The sequence below is a fragment of the Schistocerca cancellata genome, chromosome 6 (genome assembly GCF_023864275.1).
Source record: "Schistocerca cancellata isolate TAMUIC-IGC-003103 chromosome 6, iqSchCanc2.1, whole genome shotgun sequence".
NCBI lineage: Eukaryota > Metazoa > Arthropoda > Insecta > Orthoptera > Acrididae > Schistocerca > Schistocerca cancellata.
Window position 1 is genome coordinate 257,206,099 of NC_064631.1, and position 27,830 is coordinate 257,233,928.

Here is a 27,830-nt window from a genome sequence, read left to right on the forward strand (position 1 = left end):
ATTGCAGACTGTCTCTGAACGGACTGAAGTACACATCTATGTAAGTTTTGGCGCATACACCCGCAGAAAAAAGTTTGACACAACAGGTGAATGTACAGAAGTCAATTCTAAATTCGTAACACTCCGCAAGTTGTCAGCAACAGATGCTTCAGACAGACAATCGCTACTTCACGTAGAGAGACAAGTTTCGTACCTTGCTTTTAATAAATGACTATCGCTTGAAGTAAGCAGTACTGTTGTGGATAGTTTTAATTCATAAGAGAATCCAAAATTTTGTACAGTTTAAATGGTCTAAGGAACTGCCAATACAAATTTCGCTCATTAATTATAACTGTATCTTTGACTTAACAAATTAAACAGTGTTTGAATGGTCCTTATGAATGAACATTTTAGCTGCTGATGTGTGTGCTTTATTTAGCTATGAGCAGTGGGAACAAAACCATTCTGATTGCAGCGTAGGAAAGGTTGCACTATAATGCTATATGTACAAAGCACCAGCAAGTTGCTCGGCAAATGTTTTTGATTACAATCGGGACTTCCAACAGGGTAAAACTTTTTGTTCAAGGAACTTCCCAGAAAGAACTCAATTAGATGCAAATTAGTCACCGCCTTCCGCAAAACTGATGCCAGTATTAGCATTCCACTTCCAGATTAATGAGAAACAGGCAGTTCTAGTCTTTGTTACTCTGCTGGTGGGCTGTCCCCTGTTTAGGCTTGATATCTGAGTATTTTCTTTTCCGTGCGCAAACGCTTTTAAGAATATCACTCCTTCCTCACACCTATATCTCGCTGTGGGTAATAATACTGGCAGTGACAGAAGGAGAATGTAGCTGTTGTAAAATGATCACAGCCGCATTCCACGTCTCTGCACTTTTTCAACAGTTTATGTAGCAATGCAGTCTGAAAATGAAAAAGCCCAAACCCGAGTGTGACAGTACATGATCGCCACCATAATTAAATCTGTCGTATTCTAGGTGCTTGTGGAGCAAGACATTAAATAGCTGCTCTCCGTCACAAATAAAATTGTGTTGGAAATATAACAAACAACTATGGTAAAAGAAACTTCCGTGGACACCAGTGATCTTCACTGCATTGTAGATAACGCATGCCTTACTTCAGCGCTGTGAAGATCACCAGAGAATATCAAATAGCAAAGATTGAATACGTAACAAAATAACCTCAACAGTAAATACAGAAATGTCCGAAGACTGACTCTGAAAGTCCTGCATTTACAACTTCACTATTTAAATTATTTCGCGTATCATTAGCTTGCAGGCTCATTAGAAACATACACGTCCATACCTAAGTGTATATTTCTACCTACCGGGGCGTTGTTTAACCATGGTCGGAATGACTGAGTTCCGACTGCACGGGCCAGTTGGACTCACGCGCGCCTTGTAACGAACGGTAGGCAGCGTGCTCGCAACGCAATCACTTGGGCACTGGCATGGAGGTTTCTGTCTGGTCGATGTGCTCGCGTGGTTCGCTGTATGGAACACTATGGTACGGTTAGATGCTGAGTGGTTGTGTAGATGATGACCTCTCTGTTAATCATTAACAGATATTATTTGGTTTACATGAACATATTTCTTGTTTACATGGCGAAGGTAGAAATGGAAAATTTCGACGAATGCTTCATGACTTCGAAGCCTGTCACATAGGTGGAGATGTTGCCTTTGTGAGTAGACCTGGATCCATGGTACACAATCGGTTTGCTGTTTTTCCATAGGAGCAGTAGAGCTATTTCTATGCTCTAAGCACTGATTTCGTATGTGCCGTCGTGGATTCACTACGTTCTGAAGCAGCGCGGTATAGCTGCGCGGTCTTAGGTGCCTTGTACGGCACGCTCGGCTCCCCCCTGTCAGAGGGTCGAGTTCTCCCCCGGGCATGGGTGTGTGTTATCCTTAGCGTAAGTTAGTTTAAGTTAGACTAAGTAGTGCGTAAGCTTAGGGACCGATGACTTCCGCAGTTTGGTCCCATAAGACCTTACCACAACTGCGTTGTGGAAGTAATTATGTACTCCAGAATGAGATTTTCACTCTGCAGCGGAGTGTGCGCTGATATGAAACTTCCTGGCAGATTAAAACTGTGTGCCCGACCGAGACTCGAACTCGGGACCTTTGCCTTTCGCGGGCAAGTGCTCTACCATCTGAGCTACCGAAGCACGAATCACGCCCGGTACTCACAGCTTTACTTCTGCCAGTATCTCGTCTCCTACCTTCCAAACTTTACAGAAGCTCTCCTGCGAACCTTGCAGAACTAGCACTCCTGAAAGAAAGGATATAGCGGAGACATGGCTTAGCCACAGCCCCCAGGTAAGTGACGGAGTTTGTTGCAGTTCTTCGTCATACCAAGCCCAACTGTTTTATTTCGTGTATTTGTGGGCTTTGCTTACTCGGTCTGTACATAATGCCCATTGAACTCAATAGCGCTACAGTCATCAGTGTTTACACGTTTTCTCACGTAACTTCAGATGTTTGCCTCGACTAAATGAGTTCAAGTAAATCTATTCACTACCTACTTTCCCTATTATGTTACGTTGAGCGAAGTAAGTGTAACTGGCTGCATGTCATATTTTATAAATATCGAGTTAAGATTGCGCTGCTCTATAAATTCATGAGTGTGTATGAGAGAGCATTCAATTCAGGGCATAATCCTGACTTACGTTTGTAGGCAATCCGTTCTCAAAACTAGAATGAGATCGTATGCCATTGATGGGCGGGAGGCCTCACCTGGGGAAGTTCGATCACCACGTTGCAAGACTTCGCAGTTGACGCCATAATGGGCGGCTTGCGTGTAGATGACGACGAAATGATGATGAGGACAACACTTAGTCCCCGAGCGGAGAAAATCTCCGACCCGAACTCGAATCGATCGAGGGCCCACTGCATGGCAGTCAGACGCGCTGACCACTCTGCGTAGGGGGTGGTTCTTTGTATACATTTGTACCCTGTAAACAGGCTGTAACATGGCAAATGCCTAAAGAAACGTGCTGTTCAGTACGAAAATAGGTTGCAGTTAAACAGTAAACAGCAGTAACGGTCAACCACACATTTGATGTTCAATTGTGGTGCAATTGAATACAGGTTAGTCTTCATCTACTGTTCTATGCAGTTTAGTGCATGTGCTAAGTACCTAGATGATACAATAGCATTTCAAGTAAGTCATTTCATAGAATGAATTGTAACCCACATGTCACCCTAGTAAAAGTAATGGAGAATCCCCTGTGATACCTGTAACGGCCCAAGTTGGGATAAATAAATGTGTAAGGACTAATGACTTTTATTTCCATACAAAAAACTATAACGTGGATAGATGGTGCTTACGCGCTGCAAGACTTCTAGAAGGTTCGTTCTGTGTGCCTCAAAACTATACCTAACGTCCTAATCTAGGCAGACGAATATTGGATTAAAGATAGATGGGGCTTACGCACTGCAAGACTTCTGGAAGCTTCGTTCTGTGTGGCGCAAAACCATACGTATCGTCCTAATCGAAGCAGAAGAATATTGGATTAAACGTAGTGCACTTTATTACTTTGAAACTGACTCCTTTAAAGGTTCACCACAGTAATAATGCACCAACGATTGTCTCGCTATAGCTGTTGATATACTTTCCGGGATGTGAGGTCGTGGTCCAAGAACTTTTCTGCTCCTTACGTTTCGTCCAGGACTGCGCTGGACTTCCTCAGAGGCGCTGCTCCGCTGGGTCTTGCCGACTGACTTCAGTCTGTTTTCTTCCATGTAGCAACGAATGTAGGAGTGTATCCGTGCTTATCAAATGGATGATGATGGACAAAGGTCCCAGTGGAAAGAAGGTCAAATCACGACGCAAATCTGTTATGTGATCGCACTGGTGCTTCATGTTTTAACTTTTTCCATTACATCAGTTTATATTGATGTCGATGTGAACAGGAAGCTAAACTCGTCAAAGAAAGCGATGTAATAAGCCAATTATCAATTCTGCGAAGTTTAATTTGGTAAAGACAGAACTCTAGAGAGCAGTCAGCTACAACTTGCTTTGCTATGTTTCATCATCAGGACCCATAAATGGGATTTTTACGGTTTCGACTTATTACCAAATCATCTTTGGATGTTTTAAATACGTTACATAATAATTCATCAGCTGAACAGGCACAGAGATGAAATAATCTATAACAACTTGTGCATCGCCGCAGAATAAGAGGCGCTCAAAATGTAAACATATCCCACAATGTAAGGTACTGAAACCACCTGATTGTTTGCGATAAAAAAAATTACAGTGGTAATGCTAATATTTGAGGGTGAGACACATACACCATCCAGTCAAAAGTATCTGGAGACATGTATGCAATGCGACGTGTATGACTAGTACATGTACGGGAGGCGCACTCGCCAGTATAAAACGAGGCAGGGAGTATTGTGGTATTACTGGAAAACCAGTAATAGCAGAATGGGTCGGTCAGTGACTACGATCGCGGTCTGGTCATTGGATGTCACCTGATTAACAAATCAAACAGGGCCACTTGAACCTTCTTTTTATTTATTTAATCTCGTCTCATGGGGACATCAGACCCCCTCTAACACTGAACCAGAATTTCACTCAAGCAGTGTCTAGTACAACATAGTTACCTAAGAAAATAAGTATTAAAATGATCTGAGTGTCTGAATTGGCGGTGTCAGTAAATCAGTCTATGAATTAACGACGTTGATATTGGCTTTACTTGTATTACTACAGATGGAGCTACTGATATTGTTAATAATAATAATAATAATAATGACAATAATTCTGACATTAATAACAATAACGATAGTGGCACTTTAATCAAGAATTTATAGGGCTACAAAATAGATATTTTCAGATATAGCGGGTTCTGGGAAAAGGAAAATTTAAGGAGACAACACTGGCTAAGGATGCTGGGAAATGAGGAAGATCAGGAAGGTAACGGGTGCTTACAGGGGCAATGGTAATCATATTGTTGCTTCAGTAGATATGTCATTAACTTACCTCTAAAACTGGAGATGTTATTCAGTTCTCTAATATAACGGGGGAAGTTATTCCACAGTTACGTTCCTGCTGCTAAGAAAGATTTTGAGAAAGTAGCTGAACGAAGGAGTGGGACAGAAAGGATTTTGATCTGATGGGAAGGAGTGTTTCTGTCGTGTTGTCGAGATGAGAGCGTTAAGGTCGAAAAGAGATATGAGGGAGAGTGTTCGTTGATAATATAGTAGACAAGACAGAGAGTATAGAAAACTTGGCACTTGTCAGCACGCAGACAGGATAGCTGTGCATATGGTGGTGAAATGTGATCTAAGAATCTAACATCGCACAGATAACGAACACAGGCATTCATAACCAATTCCAGGCGCTGTGAGCTTTCCTGAAAAAGGTCTTGCAGGATAACATCGCTGGAATCACTAATTTAAAGTATAACAGTTTTTACAATGTTATTTTTCATGACAAGAGGAAGAACTTATCTTTTTGTAGGGCACGGTGAGATGCTGATGCCTTTTTTGCATACTTCAGTTACATGCTCCGACAATTGTAGATTTTCATCTGTATTATTCCTAGCCTTCTCGCAGAGGGAGAGAAGTTGATATTTGTCCCGTTTAGAATTAAAGATGATCGTGACCATCGATATTTTTGGTTATTTTGGAGCCGATAATGACCAACCAGTACCGCTTGGGAGTTTTGGATTGGTTGAGTTCTAGCTCTGTGTTCTGCATCTATTTTGATAGTGAGATGATCGATAAATCTTTTTGAGCCGTGCTCCGGCTCGCGTTGGTGCCGTGTGTAGGTTTCTGCCAGACCGTATCGTTTAGTAGGCACGGTTGCGTTGTTTGTCTTCTTCTCGTGTTCACTGGCGCCACTTGGTTTCGTAAGCGTTGCCTGTCTGTTAGTTGCAGCAGCGGCGCTTATCGATATGTAGTTCTGCTGCCCTATCTTTGGGGCGACCTCGGGCTTCTTCCATGTGGTGTGAGTTGGGATTTCGGTTGGGGACGCACGAGCAGCGAGATCCGCGCAGAGCGATAACACATCGGGACCTCTGGCGGCGTGTACGGATTGCCGTATCGAAGGGCAGTGGACACGAGGCTGCACGACCTCGTCGAAATCGGATCCTGCATGTTTAAGTTGAGTACATTGCAATTCGCATAGAAAAACCTCCACCATTGTGAAATGTCGCGATTATCCAGTCACTTGGGTTCGTTCTGCAGCTCGTAGTGTCGCCGAGGCGAAAAGCAACCAGTGGAGTACCTGGGGAAGGCGGATCTGATGAGCGTTCCTGAGCTTCTATTTACTGTTTCCTATATTCAGCTTCTTACATTGTTAAGTTCAACCAGCGGTGTTTTTCTGTTTTGTGGCCGCTAACGCGCCAGTTATCTGCCCTGGGGGTTAGTGTACGTAACGGCAGTGAACATTTCCTCGCCTTGCCGCCACTGTCCGATGAGGGAAAATCACTGGCTGTGCTGTGTGTAGTCTGTGGCTGGTTTGCATTGTTGTTGGCTATTGTAGTGTTGGGCAGTTGGCTGTTAACAGCGCGTAGCGTTGCGCAGTTGGAGGTGAGCCGCCAGCAGTGGTGGATGTGGGGAGAGAACTGGCGGAGTTTTGAAATTAGTAAGACAGGATGACATGAACTGCTATAGATATTATGACTATTAAGGTAAATACATTGTTTGTCCTCTATTAAAATCTTTCATTTGCTAACTATGCCCATCAGTAGTTAGTGCCTTCCGTAGTTTGAATCTTTTATTTAGCTGGCAGTAGTGGCGCTCGCTGTATTGCAGTAGTTCGAGTAACGAAGATTTTTGTGATGTAAGTGATTTGTGAAACGTATAGGTTAATTTAGTCAGGGCCATTCTCTTGTAGGGATTACTGAAAGTCAGATTGCGTTGCGCTAAAAAAAAATATTTTGTGTCAGTTTAAGCACAGTCATGTATAATTTTTCTAAGGGGACGTTTCATCTTGTCTGCCTTTCTCTTCGCTCGCGAAAGTGTTTTGGTATGACCTACTCAGAGGTCGGTTCCTGGTGCATCGTCTGTCACTGGCCCTTGTGTTTTTATTTTATTGTATTATTGAGTTATCATCATTTGTCTCACCTGTCTGGTGATCTGTTGTTTTTTTTCCTTTGAAATTAACTTTTGCAGTGCCATTCGCCGTTTGACAGTATATTTGTTTTCATTTTTTAATAATTGCCATTTTGGGCCTTAAAGACCTTCAGTCGTGATTGTGGTTACTTGCCTTAAAATTGTGATTGCGACCACATTGGCTTTTGTTCAAAATTATTGGCTGTCTGTATTTTATGTCTTTGTTAAATTTTAAATAACTGCCATTTTTCGCGTTAAAATTTTTCGGCCGTGATTGTGGTTAGATGCCTTAAAAGTCTGATTGTGACCTCATTGGCTTGTTTTCAAAAATTATTTATTAAAATAAATGAGTGAATTTGCAAAGCAAACCAATAGTAATTGATTCGTCCACAATCGTAACCCACCCTACTTTCCTTAATTACCAGGTTCCAGTGTTCAGGTTTATAGGTTTTGGCCGGCCGAAGTGGCCGTGCGGTTAAAGGCGCTGCAGTCTGGAACCGCAAGACCGCTACGGTCGCAGGTTCGAATCCTGCCTCGGGCATGGATGTTTGTGATGTCCTTAGGTTAGTTAGGTTTAACTAGTTCTAAGTTCTAGGGGAGTAATGACCTCAGCAGTTGAGTCCCATAGTGCTCAGAGCCATTTGAACCTTATATAGGTTTTGCATCTAGATAGAATTGTAGGTCATCAGAATACGTGTGGTGTTGGCAATAGGACAAAACTGATGACACATATTTACAGTACAATGAAATGAGTATAGGGACCAATACGAAACCGCGAGGGGGGGGGGGGGGGGGTGGCACCTGTTAGCTACCTGCCTACATTGTGACTTTATGGTGCTGGACATGGCGAACTGCTGACGAGACGTTAGATATGAGCAAAACGTTTGCACTTCACTTGGCGAGAAATTTATACTGCTAAGATAAAGAACGAAGAAGTTCTCCGCAGAACTGACGAAGAAAGGAACATATGGACACCACTAAAAAGAAGAAGGTGCAGGATGATAGGATAGGTATTTTGACATCAGGAAGTAAACTCTATGGTACAAGATGGAGCTTTGAGGGGCAAACAAAGAAAAAAAAATGAGGAAAAGGAAGTGTACCTAGTCTGTGTAACATAATACTTTGTCCGGTGCGCCAGTTGGTGGCTATCACAGCGCTAAGGACACAGGTGTAGCAGCGGGCCCCACTCGCTCACCTTTCTCCTGCAGCTGGGCTGCCGTCGCGGGTCTACGTCCACCTCGACGTCCTCGAGTCCGCGGCTGCTGCGCCAGAGCGCGACGGCGATGCGCGAGGTACAGCGCCATCATGATCGCCAGCGGCAGCAGGTAGAGCAGCACGAACGTCAGCACGTCGAACAGCTGGCGGTGTATAGCGCGCGATGTTGGACAGGCAGTACACTTCTGGCGGGCCGCCGCTGAAGTTGAAGCGCACCGTCTGCATCCAGCCCAGGCGCGGCGCCGAGTAGCGCCGCCGACAGGAAACCACACGGCCGACACCACCACCTGCGCCCAAACACTCGTATCCGTCTGGGCTCTTCCTCGGGATTTTACCTGCTATCTTACAATTCGTGCACCGCAGTTTTCACACAGACATTATTTTTTATAAGTAGCCTCCACAAACTGCTAGAAGTCATAACCTTATTACTGTGCAACAAGTTACGATCTTGAGGTCGTAATCTGGCACAAATTTTTATTACAATTTCGTGATAAAATGCCTAAAGTTTTTAAACTGCAATCGATAATTATCTACCGTTGTGCATTGCATACTGGCCTTAGCCTAAGGTACGACTCACAAATAAGCGTCAGAAGCTGCTATATACTATTATTAATATTGTGCGATATAATGTAAACTGAAGATGGATGCGGGGGGGGGGGGGGGAAGAGAGAAGAGAGGAAAGAGAAAGAACTATTGATGTCAGCTGCATGTCCGAAAGAACGGACTCCGTCTTTCAGCACTCCGTCTTCAGGCCACAAGTGGCCTACCGGGACCCGCCGACCGCGCGTGTTATCCTCAGATGAGGATGCGGGTAGGGGCGAGCTGTGTGGTCAGCACGCCGCTCTGCCGGTCGTTACGATGGTATTCTTTAGAAGCCGCTACTAATCGGTCGAGCAGCTCCTCAATTGGCATCACGAGGCTGAGTGCACCATGAAAAATGGCAACAGTGCATGGCGGCCTGGATGGTCACCCATCCAATTGCCGGCCAAGCCCGACAGCGTTTAACTTCGGTGATCTTCCGGGAGCCGGAGTATCCACTGCGGCAGGGCCGTTGCTGAAAGAACAGACACAACTCATTGATATAACTGATTTGGCTAGAAGGGAAGCGAATCGACTAGATTCAGTGCGGATACACAATATGTTCGACCTTCTATGGGAATCTCAAAGTAGCGAGAGTGGAGGCCATGGACGGGGACTGTGGATAGGTAGCGCTGGATGGGAATGTCGGTTGGCCGCGAGGCGTGCCGAGGCAGAATGCGCATTTGCGATAAACACATGCGTCCGGGCGGCGCAACTGCCTGGTAAGCAGGAGATATCTGGTTCGCATACCGGTCTGGTACACATTTTCACTCGTCGTTGCTGATTCCGTCTAAAGTCCCAGTGCATCTGACGTCACTAGTTCCTGTCCTGTCTTGTGTACCCCTCCACGTCAGTTTACAAAATATGTATTACGCCTGCGCATTGCGTGTGACGTCTGTCCTCTTGGACACCACGCATTCGTATAAAATATTGTTCCAATGTGGCCAACTCAGGACTTCGTGCGAAAGCTAATTATGACGTCATATTCCTTTCCCAATACTACTTCATTCTTGCTCTCTGTTGTTCTTTCCTTTCTTCTTTACATGTCTCTTCTCTTTTTATTTCCTTCTGGAAGCAATTAACTTTTTTTAAAAACTTATCCTTGAGTTTGTCTGTTTTCTGTGTGTGTGTGTGTGCGCGCGTGTGTGTGTGTGTGTGTGTGTGTGTGTGTGTGTGTGTGTATGCTATTCTCAACTCCTGTAGACCTTTCTGAACGTCTGTAAAGCGTCAAAAGATACACGAAATTTGATTTTTTAGATTTTTGTCAAGGAAGTGGAAGTCTTTTCCTGCCAGCTTCTTCATGTGCATTCTTTTTAAATGGCCTCAGAATGTAATCCTCCGCTCCCGCAATATTTTTGTATTTATAATTTATATAAAAATGAAATAATTGTGTTCCAATCTCGACGATGTCGAGCCATATGCTAGGGCCACATGCACGCATCATGATAAATATTTATTTAATTTTAAAATTGAGAGAATATGGGATTCAACACGTACAATTTTTTTTTTAATTTCTGGAGACTACGGCCTCAAGGTCGATTAATAAAAAATAGCCCTTAATAGCTTATGACACAATAAAATGACTGTTTCTTGACTTTCCTTCCCAGTGACTGATGGGAACGAAGCCCTGTGGCTCTATCATGAGATACACCCTTTCACACAGCAAAACTTTCACATTACTGCATCAGTGCATAAACAACATACATAACCCGTATACCGTACGTAACAAGTTGTCGAACCTACCGGTTATAAGATCAAAGTGCTTGTGCTTATGTCGCATTATGCATGAAAATTACTCATAGCCAAGATCAGATATTAAGACAATAATATTTCTTTCTTAGGTGTGTCAATATATAATGTTGGCAAACAATTTATATTTGAATTGTGAGAGGTTGCAGTGAAATGTTTATAAAAAATGGGACTTGACATCTGTGGTCATCAGTCGCCTAGAGTTAGAATTACGTAAACCCAGCTAACTTAAGGACACCACACACATTCATGCCCGAGGCAGGATTCGAACCTGCGACCGTAGCTGCCGCGTGGTTCCTGACTGCAGCGCCTAGAAATGTTTATACCTCCGTCTACATGCGTCAACCATGTATGGCGGTAAAAATAAATCTCTATGATAAAAACGAGAGTAGTATTCTGGAAGGGCTTTGAGATATAATAAAATACTATTTCATGCCGAATGTGCTACATAGCCAGATGTTAAAATTAGATGAACTTTCACTTGTGTAGAAGCATAATTCTATATAAATAGTTGCTAAAATCAATAGGAACTATTTTGTAATCCATGTTGTGATTATTCGTAATCATAGAGAAAACATTAATACAGTAGTATTCCTATTTTGTATGTTAAATGCTGTCTTGAATTGTTGTTAGCTAATTTTGTTTTAAAGTAAGGCCCGTTTACAGTGGAAATGTGTATACACACACTCCATAAACAAAAACTGTTTATGCAGTTATAACCCTTAAATACAACTGAGTGCACATTATTCTGGAAGGGCACCTGCGTACAATAAAATTTTATTGTGCATTGCTTACGCTGCTTTGTCATGTGTTGATTGTGTAAACTTATTGGGATAGAATGATGGTTACTAGAATTAGTACGAACTAAATTTTTAGAACGCTGTATAGATATCTTTAATTGCCATGTTCAGATGTATGTGAAATCTTATGGGACTTAACAGCTAAGGTCATCAGTCCCTAAACTTGCACACTACTTAACCTATATTATCCTAAGGACAAACACACACACCCATGCCCGAGGGAGGACTCGAACCTCCGTCGGAATTGGCATGTATTCAGTCTAGTCTGTCGTAGGTGGTTTTGCACTTAGATAACAATGAACGAGAAAGACAATACTGAGGCGTTAACATGGATATATTTCGGATGCATTTATTACCCCGCTGACGTGGCAAAACAGTAGAATTTGGTACCCACTGTACGAAAATATCTTTTATGCTATATCTGACTTCTAACAAGACCGTCTGGCGAACCCAATAACTCATGAGGTACATGCACCAGTCAAGTGAAGTAGCAGACACCACTAGGAGTTACCACAAAGTCAATCCAACAACTTGGTTCTCCATCGGAGTAGTCAAGAGTCGAGGAAGATAAGTGACAAGGTATGTAATATTAATATCCGACAATTTTTCCGAATACAGCTAAGGGTGCAGGTTAGGGTGTCCGGTGCCGTGGTCATGCCAGGAGAAGTGACTCGTGATGAGACCGTTGGGCATGCAGTGACAGATGCTGACCTGGCGCTACTCTGTGTAGAGCCTGCAAAGAGATGCCAGGAAAACTCTCCTGATATTTTCTATATACTCTGTGCAGAGCCTCCAAAGAGATGCCAGGAAAACTCTCCTGATGATTCGGTGATCGTCTCACACTCAGACAAAATTAAGTTTCGCGTCGGAATAACTTCCAGTGGACTGGATGGGACGGACGGAATCAATAGTATTGCTCTTGCGGTAAAGTAATACGTAGTTACTCTGGGTAGGTATACTTTGTTTTTGTTCAATAGTTTAGATTCTGAGTGGCGAAGCATGAGATGCTCCAGGAAAACCACGCCATTGTTACTGTAAGTCACTTTGCTGTAGAATGTTAGCTTTACACAAAACGCGAGATCTGGACTATTGAGCAAGAACACCATCGACTCGTAGCTGTAAACGAGTGACGCCTTGTCGGAGAAACTGTGGCACCGCTTGCGTGGCGGAACGACTGCCGATTTCAGAGCCAGAGCTAAGCTTGTTCCGGAGGAATCTAATATCCTCAGGCACGAATGCCCTGGCCGCGCGGAATTGTAAACAGACCGTGGCTTTTGCGACGCGCTGCGAAACAAGTGACGCGCTTGTATGTGTGACTACTTTCGAAGGGATCTAATACGCTCCAGGAACGAAAACCCAATGAGTGTGGAGTCGTCTGCGCGTAACAGATTGCGAGACGTAGCTCTGTGTCTGTTGCGGTGACAATGTCGTGCATTTTATTGATCGGTTTCAAATTAATATTCTATCAAACTCAAAACCACATTGGTATTTTCAATTTGTTAGAAAGTAAACTCCAGAAATTTGCTCGAATCTTAAATAATATAGAATTACGTTCAGAGGTTCTGCGATCTACCTAAGCTTATGACAGGTCACATGAACCCCGCTAATAATGTACATGCCTAAATGTACAACTCTTGTGGATATGTATGCTTGCGGTCACTAGCTGTTCAGAGTTCCGGTTTTCTCTTCTGTTTGTCGTAATCTTAGCTGTATAAATAATCAGGAGTACTCTGAGTATTTTTTCACTATCGTTCAGTACAAGAAAAAAAAAAAAAGAAAAAAAAGAACGCAAGTGAAAAATACCGAGATATCTCGTTGCATCGGTGTTGCCCTAGATGTGCTAGTCAAAAACAATGCAGCGCCGTCTTGAAAACGATACACTACTATAGTTGTCAAATCGTGTACTTGCTACAACCACCGATATCGTGTTGAGACTCATCACAAGTATCCACTTCCATCCGAGGCACTTATTTTATGCTGGTAGTTTGTGACGTCATTTCCTAGGTATCAGGCAAGACCCGTGTCACAATTTTGACGTGTCTCATGAATCAAATTACGAGTAATTTTGAACTCGTTTCAGTATACGGTGCTTCTAAAACTTGTTTCATGTCGGAATCAGTCCTTTGTTAAGCCCATGTAACTTCTAACAGGATGTGACTTAAGCTAAAGTCTTCTCTGAACTGTCGCAACAAACTATAGTATACCATTACAAGTGCTGAAATGGCAGTATGGGCACGTTCCGAAAGCCAACAAATAGGAAAAGAAATCAAATTTTATATAATTGTAAGTTAGGCTGATAGCCAATTATGTGAATAATTCAGTGCACCTAAATGATATTCGGAATTCCTTTCTGATTACTTGTTCTGTTCACATTCAGATTGTAGGCAGTAGAAGGGCTAAAACAAATAGAAACGAAAACTACTATAAGAATGCATAAATAAAAATCGAACAGAATGGTATTGTAAAATATGAATAAAAGACTGAGTTTCGTCATGAGCTTACAAAAATGGAAGAAGATTTTGTATAGGTAAAGTATTACGTGCATTATCGACGTATTTGTACCGACATCAATCCATATGTTTTAATTACTATTTATTAATCGAAATATTGACTTTTAAGTAAAACTAGTTGTGTGAATCGAATTATTTTAAAATCATACTTCGACTGAAATACCTTAATTGCTTCGAAAACCAATATTAAGACGAGCAGTGGTTTCCCATCATGCTATGCAGGGTTAGTTCAGGGAAACCATGCCCGATATAATTCATTATGTCACATAGAATATGAGGTGTTTCTGACTTAGAATACATCTTAGAAAAGCTAGCTGTAATCTGTAAGAGAAAAACCAAATATGAGACTGGAACCACACAAAAAATTCTGATAAAGTAATTCAAGTAAAGAGAGCGAATACAAAGGGAAGGATAATTTCAAGAAATTTATATTTAGTCACTAAATGCACTTTACTAAGCGTCGTATTCACATTTGTGTCCAATTATCGGGGCTCACAATGCATCGTTTCTCTGCCAATAAAGTAACCTCCGAGTGTGGATTGAGCATATCATTTCAAGCTTTCTGTATTGCTTCCTTCGCCTGAAATCATCCGCGTCCGATCATTAATGCATTGTTACACAAAATTTCAGCGAGCACAGTCTTCACGACATCTTTTAGTGGAGCGTGGCGACATTTAGTGAATCTGCGCCTGAGATTCCTTTCGGCTCAACTCTTCACTGTCTTTCTTATGTTATTGCAACACAGTGTCTTGCCAACGTTATTGCTGACTTGCAACATTAAAAGCTCCATACACATACGAATACAAAGAAGACCTGATACTCTGGTAAACCAAATGCTGTACAGCATCAGATTGGCACACGTTCAAATATTTACATTTGCTCACTTGATCTAATTCCCATTCGATTGCTTCACATAAAAACTCCTTCGTAAGCTATAAACTGAAACTGTAAGTAATAAAAGTTTCTTCTGTTGTAACATTTAATTTATACTCGTACTTTACAAAGGAGCTTTCATCTGAAGCAGTCGGTTGGGAACAGATCGAGCGGTCAAGTGTCGTAAATATTGGAACCTTTGAAGAATAGGGTCCATATGTGAAAAAAGAAATGATCAAACTTTGCATTTTAAAGTGTGATATGTTCTTCTTATTAGCTTTTCAATTTTTTACTTTACTTTGGGTTTCATCCAGCAGGAAATTGGCAGGAAAAGCTCTGTCTGTACTGAGCTGTAGGACTGGAATGGCATAGTGCGGTATTTTCTTTATTTTGGGCTTCATGCCGGAAAATACTTACCAATTTTTTTTGTACATGTTTACACCTTGAAATGTGGAGACCAAGTCACGTAGTTCACATTACCGCCGCAAGAGGACGCCCTAAATTGTGACGTCATAGGAGAAAAATCGGTAGAAACCAATAGGAGCGCTTATACAGAGTGAAAAACCCGGTCAGCAGGTAAGGACTCGTTAGGTGTTGTTGTCCGACAGAATGCAAGAGAAACAGCAACAAGTCCTTCCTTCTCCAGAAATGTCTTTGTCAGGGTTTACCAGTTCTCCCTAGAAAAAACTATCGTCGGCTAGATCAAAACTGTCACAAAATCCATTGCAACAGTTGCCGTTCACAGAATCAATGTTCCAGGAAAGTCTTTGTCGGAGTTCATATATGTGAGAAACGCGGTTTTTTACACATAAATTATCTAGTTTCAACTATTTTTCAAGGTTCAAGGTCACCCAACTATCCACTTCCCCATCCAAAAGACATATATGTAGATCATTGATCATTCTACATATGAGATTTAGTTCGATTTTTGCTGGAGATTAGCTCTAGCCAGTCTTTTCAATGACTAGGAGATGGTGAGAGGATATTTTCCCTATTAGTCTGGCACTGGAGTGTTGTCCCAGCAAGTCTAGCCATAGACCTGTGTGGGAACGACAGGTAGTAAAAATGGGACAGCAAATTATCCTGAAGTGCAGGTGAGTAGCATACTGCTAATGTACAAGTGAACAGCTCTTGGGAGGGACATAAGAATGGGTAATAGTATTTGACAGCGGCCCAATGGCCCGGTGCTGCTATTTTTTTTCTTTATGATTATTTCAAGTCGCTCTCAGTTGGGTCGGGCTGCTGGCAGACAAAAACCACTCTTCAGTCAAAGGTTACAAAAACTGTGTTTAAAGATGGTTAAAACATATAAAAGGTGACAATAGTAGAGGATTCTGTAAAACACGTAGACGATAGTGGCGATTTGTATATAAAAACAAGTGACAGTAGACGAGGATTTGTAAAATACACATGGATGAAAATATTGATGGTTTTTAAAACTCGTTTGACGGATTTACACTACACTTACAATATAGCCAGTCTTGAATGTGAATGATGCTGTGGTATAATGGTGATGTGAGGTGATACACAAAAAATCGTCAAGAAGAAGGTGTGATGAGGAGTATGGCTATGGGGTCCTGAGGAAGCACAGGTAGCAACTAGAAGTAAGCAAGGTGGATGAAGGGGAAGGACAAAATTGCAGTACGGTGTGAGTGAAGTGTTTTGATTGGGGCTGGAAAAAGACGGGCATCTCGGGACGGATATCACGTTGGGGAGTGGGAGTCCGTAAAAATTCCGGTGGGAGAGAATGAATAAGGCGATGGGGTGCATGGGATGTCGAATATGGATGTATTGGCGCAGGAGGGTATCTGGACTGGTTTAGTGGGTGGGCATGCTGCTAAAAACCTATGCTCCTGTACGTAGAAGCCTCGTAGCAAAAACATTGCGTACCTATTTACGGCGGAGGTTCGAGTCCTCCCTCTGGCATGGGTGTGTGTGTTTGTCCTTAGGATAACTTAGGTTAAGTAGTGTGTAAGCTTAGGGACTGATGACCTTAGCAGTGAAGTCCCGTAAGATTTCACACACATTTGAACCTATTTACGAATGCCGATTTACGAGTAGCGGGTTGCATCATAGCCTACAGAAACATGGGAAATACATTGTACGATATTTTTATGACCCTAGTGTTCATTACCTTACATGAACACTGCATCTCAATTCGAAAAAACTGACCAGCCACATCCAGTCCATTCAAGCGCCATCTACCGAGTGTATTGTGTTCCCGAAGAGCCGACTGGCCAGTGCTTTCTTTGCACTTGGGCTGCAGCTTTCTGCGGCCAATGCCACGTGATCACACCTGCTACCGGCCGTGGACGGCGTTGCTAACTGCTAGTACACTGTGAGACAAACAGGTGCGGCTTGTACGTAGAGTTCTAACTGCAGTTAACCCCGATATCGACTTCCCAGTTTAAAAAATTCGCTTTACACAGTCCGAGACAGGGATGTTGCTGTCCGTACAAATCGAATTCCTCACGAGAAATGGAGATTACTCCATTCTATGCGTGCTTTTATCGAAGACATGTGATATCGGAACATGCACGCGTTACCACATCGCTATAAGTATTGTTACTTGTTGATTATTAGTGAGAAAATTCCTTACAAGAACATGGCATAGGTTATAGGTCCTCTTTATCTCACTGGGTAAAGGATGATCTGTTCTTCTCAGTTCAATATCTGTTACGTCTTGCATCACAGAAATAGAATACTAAACTCAGTTTCGCCGAATAATTGAGTGCTAAAAGCATGCTCTACTTCTGGCAGGGGATACCTTAAAAAAATTCAAATGGCTCTCAGCACTACAGGACTTAAAATGTGAGGTCGTAAGTTCCCCAGACTTAGAACTACTTAAACCTAACAAACCTAACGGCATCACACACATCCATGCCCGTGGCAGAATTCGAATCTGGGACCGTAGCAGCAGGGCGATTCCGGACTAAAGCGCCTAGAGCCGCTCGGCCACAACGACAGGCGATACCTCCTCACTTTCGAACTCTCTTGAGGCAGTCTAACGCCTCGTCACCTATGAAGACTCTTGACGCAGCCCAGTGGCAGCTCAGAAGGGTTGTAACTATCAGGTTAATACTATGTATCACTTTTTAGATTAGGTAATACAGTTGATTTTATTCGATAGCCATCTCTCACTGTGTACGTGGGAAGATTGAAATCTCGTTAAAAAATTGAAAACACGCCTGATTACCGCTCCAACTAGCAAATCATATCCACGACACTCTCGCCCTTCCTTCCATCCGTTCGGTGGCATCTCATTTATATCAAACTCATTGACTAGTTAATTAAGTTTCTCATGAAAGTCCCTTTACCTGGTGGGTAATTATTTCCTGCAGTCAGACTAGACTCGCCAGGTAACTCAAATTGGATTCCCTGGAGAGAAGGCAATCATCTTTTCGAGGAGCACTGTTGAGACAATTTAGACACTGACATTTAAAGCTGACTGCAGAAGTGTTCTAGAGCCATCAACATACATTTCGTGTAGGGATCTTGAAGATGAGACACGAGAAATAACCTCTGATGTGGAGGCGTACAGACAGTCTTTTTTTCTCTCGCTCTGTTTGCGAGTGGAATAGAAAAGGAAATGACTAGTAATGGTACAGGGCACCCTCCCTTACACACCGTAGATGGTTTGCGAGATATGCGTATTGAGGTAGACGTAAATATGGTCTACCTATTAATATGTGAGTCCATACCTTCATGCGCACACAAAGCTCACGGAAGAATGTTGTCCCTTATTTATTGAGGAAACAATAGAAGGAAATCCTGCTGCTGATTGTTTCGTAGTAAAATTCTTCATATTAGCCTCTTCTTATCGGCCAAGGAAGCCTTATTGCTGCACCATTAAGATTCTGGGAGACGTAGGTAGTATTTCCAAGAGATTTTTTCGTTACATATTTGAATGAAGTATGCCCACCTGTACGATCCTAGCAACATCTATATGATCCTTTCCCTTCGCGGACCAGCCAAGTAACACGAAATGATACATGCTCACATGATTGGTGGGCCAGAACTGTGTATTATTGAGCTGTTAAGGGATACATATCATTTTAACACAGACGGGTCTATGCGTGTTAATGTCTGGATAGCAGCAGACAATGACTTCAGAGTTACAGTGGAAGCTGAGATTGTATGGTGAGGAACGAAGATGAGGCTCGTTCAAATAGAGTGGGAGAAGCTGGACTGTTCGAGTTTGGTCCTGTCTAAATGGTAGTGATACTAAAGTACATTTCAAAAACCAGTGTGTGATGTATATGGAGTGGAAGACTATAATTTTAAGGGAACATCTGTTAATTATGGAAGGGGAGAACCACACACAGCAACACTATACTTAAACAGTCGTGACGGTCATTTGGGATCGATGTTACACGCATCTCATTTCACTGCACCGCTGAATTACTGGATATTTTTTTTTCTAAGCAAAATATATCTCGGAATCAGAAGGGACTCTGCAAGCGTGTTATAGCACGGAAGACTGCGGTTGTAATGGAACATTTGCTAGTTGTGGGAGGGAGCACTACACATACAGTATCGCTTTACTCAAATAGCATTGACCTACATTCGGGTACAGTATTTCGTAAATTATTGTTTTTGTATGTTTTGAATTCTACATTTATTGTATCCGAAACCTATAGGGGTAGGTACACCACCTTGAATTGAACTTTCGTTGGTATTAGGATAATTCAGTGACATAAATCACAAGTAGCACATCTCCGCCTCAATACTGCTGTTATCTTAAGCAAGACAATACCACAGACCTGCTCTCGCTCCACTGCAGCACATAGGGTTTCCTGGAGACCAGCTATATTCATGATACTTTAATGCTTCATCAATTCGCTCTGCGATGACTCTCGAGCTGCTAATTTTAACACAGCAACACTGAGCATAATGAGTAACGATGCACTAACACTGTTGCTGTCAGAGGCGGGAATTCCGAGAGAGAATTTGCCGCACCTAACTATCAACTGACACTCGGAATATAAGTCAGTTTGCCGCACAGCTTCTCCCGCTCTATCTGAACGAGCCTCACCGTCGTACCTCACCACAAATATCAAGCTTCCACTATAGATTTGAGGTCACTAACAGCTGCTATCCAGACATTAACACGCATAGACCTGTTTGGGATTGAAAGATACGTACTGATTAACATTAACATCGATTTGACATTTGACAATTGCTGTCCGCTAATCACGTGAACTCCACCATGAAATACAGCGGCTTGCGGCGTATTTGTTTTACACTACTGTCCATTAAAATTGCTACACCACGAAGATCACGTGCTACAGACGCGAAATGTAACCGACAGGAAGAAGATGCTGTGATATGCAAATCATTAGCTTTTCAGAGCATTCACACAAGGGTGGCGACACCTATAACGTGCTGACATGGGGAAAATTTCCAACCGATTTTTCATACACAGACAACAGTTGACCGGCGTTGCCTGTTGAAACGTTGTTGTCATGCCTCGTGTAAGGTGGAGAAATATATACCATCACGTTTCCGACTTTGATAAAGGTTTATCGACATTGCTGCTCGCGTTGGTCGAGATCCAATGACTGTTAGCAGAATATGGAAGCGGTGGGTTCAGGAGGATAATACAGAACGCCGTGCTGGATCCCAACGGCCTCGTATCACTAGCAGTCGAGATGACAGGCATCTTATCAGCATGGCTGTAACGGATCGTGCAGCCACCTCTCGATCCCTGAGTCAACAGGTGGGGACGTTTGCAAGACAACAACGTTCTGCACGAACAGTTCGACGACGTTTGCAGCAGCATGGACTATCCGCTCGGAGACCATGGCTGCGGTTACCGTTGACGCTGCATCACAGACAGGAGCGCCTACGATGGTGTACTCAACGACGAACCTGGATGCACGACTGACAAAACGTAATTTTTTCGGATGAATCAAGGTTCTGTTTACAGCAGCATGATGGTCGCATCCGTGTTTGGCGACATCGCGGTGAACTCACATTGGAAGCATGTATTCGTCATCGCCATACTGGCGTATCACCCGGCGTGATGGTACGGGGTGCCATTGGTTACACGTCTCGGTCACCTCTTGTTCGCATTGGCGGCACTCTGAACAGTAGACGTTACATTATGAGTGACGACCCGTGACACTACCCTTCATTAGATCCCTGCGAAACCCTACGTTTCAGCAGGACAGTGCACGACCGGATATTGAAGGTTCCATCGTGCACATCTTGTGAATGACTTCCTTCAGGATAACGACATTGTTTGACTAGAGTGGCCAGCATGTTCTCCAGACTTGAGCCCTATCGAAGATGCCTGGGATAGATTGAAAAGCGCTGTTTATGGATGACGTGACCCACCAACCACTCTGAGGGATCTACGCCGAATTGCCATTGAAGAATGGGACAATCTGGGCCAACAGTGCCTTTATGAACTTGTGGATAGTATTCCACGACGAATACAGGCATGCATCAATGCAAGAGGACGTGTTACTGGGTATTAGAGGTACTGGTGTATACAGCAATCTGGACCAGCACCTCTGAAGGCCTCGCTGTATGGTGGTAAAACATGCAATGTGGGATTTTCATGAGCAATAAAAAGGGCGGAAATGTTGTTTATGTTGATCTCTATTCCAATTATCTCTACAGGCTCGGAACCGAGGTGATGCAAAACTTTTTTGACGTGTCTCGTAATTTTCCCTTTCTCAAAGTAGCTTAAATCAATGGACTTGCCCATATGCCTCCGATACCTTCGATAGGGCGATCCTCCGTCTTTGTCTGTTCCGCTTAATATACTTTTGTTAGCGTGTCACGGGCCCGCATCGCCAACAGGCGTCATCCAAAGTCACCGTGAGCAGTGATTGTGTTTTGGCTTATCAGTGTAGGTATAAAAATGTAGCTTCAACTTAACTGACGAAATTAACCAAAATGCCCAAAATTACAAAAATATAGCTGCAGGAAATGAAGGTAGTATGGCAGTACTGCCAGTGAACCATGCATCTTCACGTAGAGTCATGTCGTGTTTGTAATCATTTAACCCTCACTTTTAAGAGTGCTGATGATTATTGATAGTGACTGCTTGTTATACACTGCCTGATAATTGCTTAGTAACAACAGATACTTCCTAAGGAACAACAGTCAATTCCTACGGAACAACCGACAATTGCTATGGAACACGACCAGTGACAGTAAAAGCACATGCAGAGAGCGAGGCGAGTTCACTATAGCGAAGCCTGTGCACTGACGCGCTTCCCTGTGCGCGTCCGACAATTAATGAAATATGGTGTTCGATGAAGGTTGTTGTGGAACCGATTAGTGTGTGATTCCGTATTGTAGGCAGTATGCCTGCGAGACATCATTTCGGTGCTTACGACAGTAGACGACTATTTGGACGACCTGAAGCCGATCAAAGTGTCCCTGCTACGGCCACGGTAATGGTTACCTCCAAAAATGTCATCTCGAGAGATAAAAAGGCCACTGAAGTTCGAAATGTGGGATGATCGCTATAGACCTTCCAACCACTACTGGTACGCCAGTCACTGGCAGAACCATTTCGTGGCGATCATATCAGGCTGATCTGTATGCTCTGAAGCCTGTTAAACGCATCTCACTTCAAGTACGCCATCGGTGAGAAAGAGTTCGTTGGTGTAGGGAGCATGTTGGTTGGGTTCAGCAACAATGGTGTGAAGTTCTCTGAAGAATCCTGCAACAGCAATTCTGGTCAGTGTGCCCTGGCGGTTTTCTCCCAGTATATTGATTTTGCAATTCATACGATCTAACATGTTGCCGTAGGAGAGCAACGCCCTCTGGTACCGCGGCTCCGGGCTTGATGGCCGATTTGGTGGGAGTGTGAACTGAGGAACGAAGCTGTAACGAGCTTTCCGTGGGACTCGTTCACCGTGGTGTTACCCGTAAGTGGCCGACAAATATTGGGATGATGTAACCCCGTATAAGTTATCACGTACCGATGTGGCTTATGCTGTGATTTATCACTGTCATTTTGGTCTGTCTTCTTCTGTTTGTTGGGTATGCGTTTCCTTGTCTCCGTGGTATTCGAAGGACAATGTGATTGCAAGATCTGGTAGACATTTTAAACTGATCAATTGGCTGTTATCTCATAATTTGTTTCATGCGTTAACATTACGTTTCCGTGGTGCTTGTGAAACTTAGGCAGTGTTAAGCGCCGTGTTCGAGAACAAAACTTACTTTGAATGTTGGGAGTGCGCATTAGTATATGCGTTACCTGTTCATGTCCGCCTTACCTTATTTTTTCTAAATTTTTAAGTTAAGTGAAAAGTCATATAATTTTCACTGGAAGGCGCTGTGAAACGTTTAGTATTACCAGGTACCAAAGATGATAAATTATTTATGTCAGAATGTCTCTTTTGCTGTTTTATTGGCCTGTTTGCAATTTACATTCTTCGTTCTGGTTTCTTTGAAGCTAATGTTAAAGGCCTACGCTGTCTAAGAAATTACGTAGTGCGTCTATTCTGTTTAAGTGGCTCAGATAAATTTGTCTGTTCCAGAGGCATTGCTTTTGTCTGAACCTATATGGACTAATGTATGTATTGATGAACTCTGAATGTCGTGCTAGTGTCCTTGCGGCTGCTTTAATGGTTAGCTAGAAAGGAAATTTTTCATGATATTACTATCTTCTTGCTGAAATAATTTTTTTAAAAGTATTTGTAGCTGGTTTCTTAAATATTTTGGTGAACTTGTTAAAATGTAGTTAATATGTCATTGTTTTTGGTAATAGCTCAGATTTATAAATTCTATACTAAGAGTTATTTACTTGATGCACGGCTGGATGTTGGATTTCTGATTAAAATTATTCGTGCTGCAGCAAATTGTTATTAATAATCTTTTGCGCTCTATTGCTGGTACGTGTTACTCAGGATCGGGCTCCAGTTACGCACTGTCGACATGCTCATCCAGCTGTTCGTCATTTTGTGTGCAGCTCTCGCCGCTGTCTTTCGGGCTGTTTCCTCCAACCGCTGCCGCACTACTTAATGTTCCTGTTCAAGTTTAGTTTATACGTGGAATAACTCTGAATTCGTATCCGTTAGCTTTCCCTCAACATAAGCAAATTTTGACGTGTTGGGACCTTAACATATACCTTAATCTGTTGTAACTTATTCTTGTGTTATCGAAAAGTGGTTAATCTTCAATTGATGTGCTTTCCTGGGTTTAAATTAACTTGCCTAGATATTGGTGTTAAATTGTTTCTCATTGTTTTAAGTATGGTTTTCGGCTTTTTTAATCAATCATGTTAAAATCATGTTTTATTCTCACCATTTTATAATTAAGGCAATTCTGGTCTGTTCTGGTACTGTTTTTTAGGTTTACGCGAGCCTTTATTACGCCTTTAGCCTTATTACGTTCTGTGCTTCATATAGGGCATGTGTTTCTTAACGATATGAAGTCATCCTAGGCTAAACCTATAATTTTCTGTATATTATTTATTTTGGAATTAAAATTTAAATGAATTTCTCATTTCTTGGCCTTTTAATTAATTTAAAAACTAAATAAAGCTTAATTAATTGCTACGTGATGGAAACTGAGTGAAATAAATTTGTGTTCTGCCAGTGAATGAAGTGTGTAAAATCCCCACTGGTCCAGCCCTTCCCGATTTTTCTTCCTGGCTGAATGCAGAGGCGGTAATTATCTCCATTTGAGCCACCAGTTAGTGAGGGGAGAGAGCTGAACACATTACACACCACAGAATGTTTATGAACGTCATTAGTATGACCTAGGCGTTATGAAGTGCATAGGAATTACGCAAAATGGCCGAATAGCGTAGCATATCCTTGGGCGTAGTACAGTTACAGCACAGCGGTAGTGCAGGGAGATTATTTGGATGCTGTCCCTGTGTTTAGGGGTGCTGTAGGTCTCGAATTTGTATTTGTGGATGACAATGCCTGCCCACACAGGGCCTCCGACGTGTTGGGAACACTGGAAAGCGAAGATATTGAACGTATGGAATGGCTTGCATACTCCCCGGATATAAACCCTACAGCGATTGCCTGGTATGCTCTTGGCAGACGTGTTTTTCAACAAACACCCCTTCGTCGGACCGCGCAAGAACTGGAAACCGCCTTGAGGGATGAGTGGGGGGATATCCTCCAAGGAGTCCTCAACAGTTTGGTAGCGAGCATGAATAGCTGGTACAAAATGTACGCTGATTCCCAAGGGAACGTACTCCTTACTGAGAGTCAGATATCGACCTCCTGTCAGCAGTCTGAGCTGTGCAAACATGTTATTTATGTCTATTATACCCCTTTCCGATATGATGAAATCTGTATCATTTTTCGCTATAAATATATCAACAACCATTCGTTATTCCTGTTAAACAGTGTCTCTATAAGTTAGCAACTGCAAAACAGTGTGAAAATTTCGTGAAGGTCTGAGATTTGTTTTAATTCAGAAGAAGAAATGCCTAATATCTGTGTAAATAGCGCAAATTATTTCTGTCATGTTACGGGTGAACTCTGAAACGGCAATAACGAAAACTTATTCCTCTTGTAAATAAGTGCTACGAATTTTATTTTGGATACAAGAGTGATGATCAGTACAAGAACTGGGCTACCCTAAATGTCTGTTCATCATGTATTCCACTTATGATAGAGTGGTTAGAGCGATACTTTGCTGTCCTCGTGATTTAAGAGAACCACGCAACGGACTGGTCTTCTAATCTGACGAAAAGTATGGAATTACCTTGAAAACAAGAAAAACTATGCAGTACCCTCATTTGCCATTTAAATGACAGTAAAGAGTTACCAATTTCTGTGCCTTCTGATAATGTTAAAGTGAAGACGAATACATTGCCGAATGCCCAGAAAATGGAGAAGATTCCGACCGAAAATTTCAGCTCCATAGTAAGTCAGATGAGCCACGCTCTTTATATAAAGGGGGGTCCCAACAGCCTTGCTCGTGATTTAAACTTATCGAAGGAACTGGAAGAGCGTTTAACATCACTGTGTACAGGATGGAATCTCTTCTTACGACTCTAAAATGTGTTTTATCGTGGCCGTTATGTCATTTCTTTTTTGAGTATTTCTCCAAGGAAGACGTTTTTTTTTACTGTTTGTATTTGGAAGTCTCATTTACGAAAGCGTGTCATTTTGCCGACAAAGGCTGCAAGACTGCCGTAACCATTAAAAAAAAAAACTATAGTTACATCAAAATGAACCATCTGAAATCTGAATTCACGGCCGAATTATCTTCCTTTAACAGTGTTTACTGGTCTTCTAAATGAAATAAATAAATTAAAAAAATCCGTCGAGCAGTGTTATCAAAACGGAAAGCATCTGTGCTTAAAAATAGCCTTTTGTATATGATTTATTCTTGAATTTCGTTTCAGCTATTCTCTTTCACTAGAAAGACTTCAAGCGACAAATGAAAATTTGCACTAAGACTGGAACTGGAATCTTGGTCTACTGCTCACTAGGCAGACGCACTGACCACTACGCCACCCCGGCACAGAGGGTGTGCACAGCTGCACGGACTTCTCCCGCTTGCCTCCCTCCTCAATCCAGACTCCCATTCACTGCTCACCCACTTGATATTCATCCCAAACCTAAACAGCACGCTCTCCAACTGTACTATAATAGCAACTTAGCATCGAACGAAACGGGGATCCAGCCTGAAACCAAGGTATACGTGCTTTAATCAAAAGAAACTGCGTGTATGGGAATTTGAATTGAGGAGGGAAGCGTGCTAGGCTAGTCCATGCATATGTGCAAAGCCACTCTGCCAAGGTGGCTTAGTGGCTAGCGTATCTACGTTGTGAAGAAGAAACCTGATTTGAAACCTCGGCAGAATTTTTCATTCGTCGTTTCAGTCTGCATGTATACAACACAAATGTATCAGAAATCATACACTTTGATTTGAGTAAGTTATTCATTAATTACTGTGGCTAATAACCATTTAGAAATGAGAACAGAAGCCAAAACACAATGTAGCATGCACATTGTACAAATTACGGTCTATATAACTAAAAAGAAAATGCTACAACAGCGTATCAATTCATTCTTACCGACTCTGGATTTCTGCCGCCAAAAAAAATAATTAGCACATTTCTTATGAAAGTGATCTATTGACACTGTTCAGATTATGTCCAAAGCCACTGGTCATTACTGATTCGTATAAATATGCAACTGTGTTTCTGCATGTTATATGGAATATGTCATGATAATTAGCTTGCTTCCCAGCGAGAGGCCCACGAGGAAGACAGGCCGCGGCGCGTACGTCACGAAGGTAGTCCTGAACTCGCTCGCTCGCTCAGCTCAGCAGACATAATGCGTTTCTAAACCTGTTAACTCGCAGCTGGGCGTGTAAGTACTAACGAGCATTGCATCTTCGACTGGAATCTGCTATTATGAACTCTTACTGATTAACACTAACACAGCAAAATTTAATTTAAGATCAATACTCGATATAAAAGGTATAATGGCTTGTTTATAGTATTTAGTCGCTTCTGCTTAACAGTACTCATTACATGCTGGAAGTGGTGCCTTATGCAACTAATAATCATTTTAGCAAGATTTTATTTTATTGTACGCCAGTACAGCCGTAAGAAATTATAAGTAGGACCATGGACTTCCCATCATTATAGGACAAATAACAGTAAGATTCCATAATAGCGGATTCCAGTAGAAGATTCAGTTTTAGTTTGTACGGACACGCCTAGTTACGAGTTAACAGGTGTAGAAACGTAGTTTGTCTGCTGATTTGAGCGAACGAACGAGTGCAGGACTACCTTCGTGACGTAAGCGCCGCGACCTGTATTTCTCGTAGGCCTCGTTTCCAGCGATTCAGAGGTGAGCAGGTGAATCCTTACCACTAGCCTGGTCGGGGTGAGGATGCTCTTGCAGGCCATGGGATGTATGATGGCGACGTATCGCTCGGTACAGATCACCACCAGGATCAGGATGGACGCCGTGTAGCTGAGGCTGTGAACGAACTGGAACATCTTGCACAGCGCGTCGCCCAGCACCCACCTGCAAACAGGACACCGGGAAGCGGACTTCATCTCTAAAGCTTTATGTACTGGATTAGTGGCGTGG

General features: G+C 42.5%; 1 pseudogene; it reads right to left on the bottom strand.

The window, feature by feature from the left end:
* LOC126088271 (trissin receptor-like) overlaps nucleotides 1-27,830 on the bottom strand; it is a 196,680-nt pseudogene that overhangs the window by 51,314 nt on the left and 117,536 nt on the right.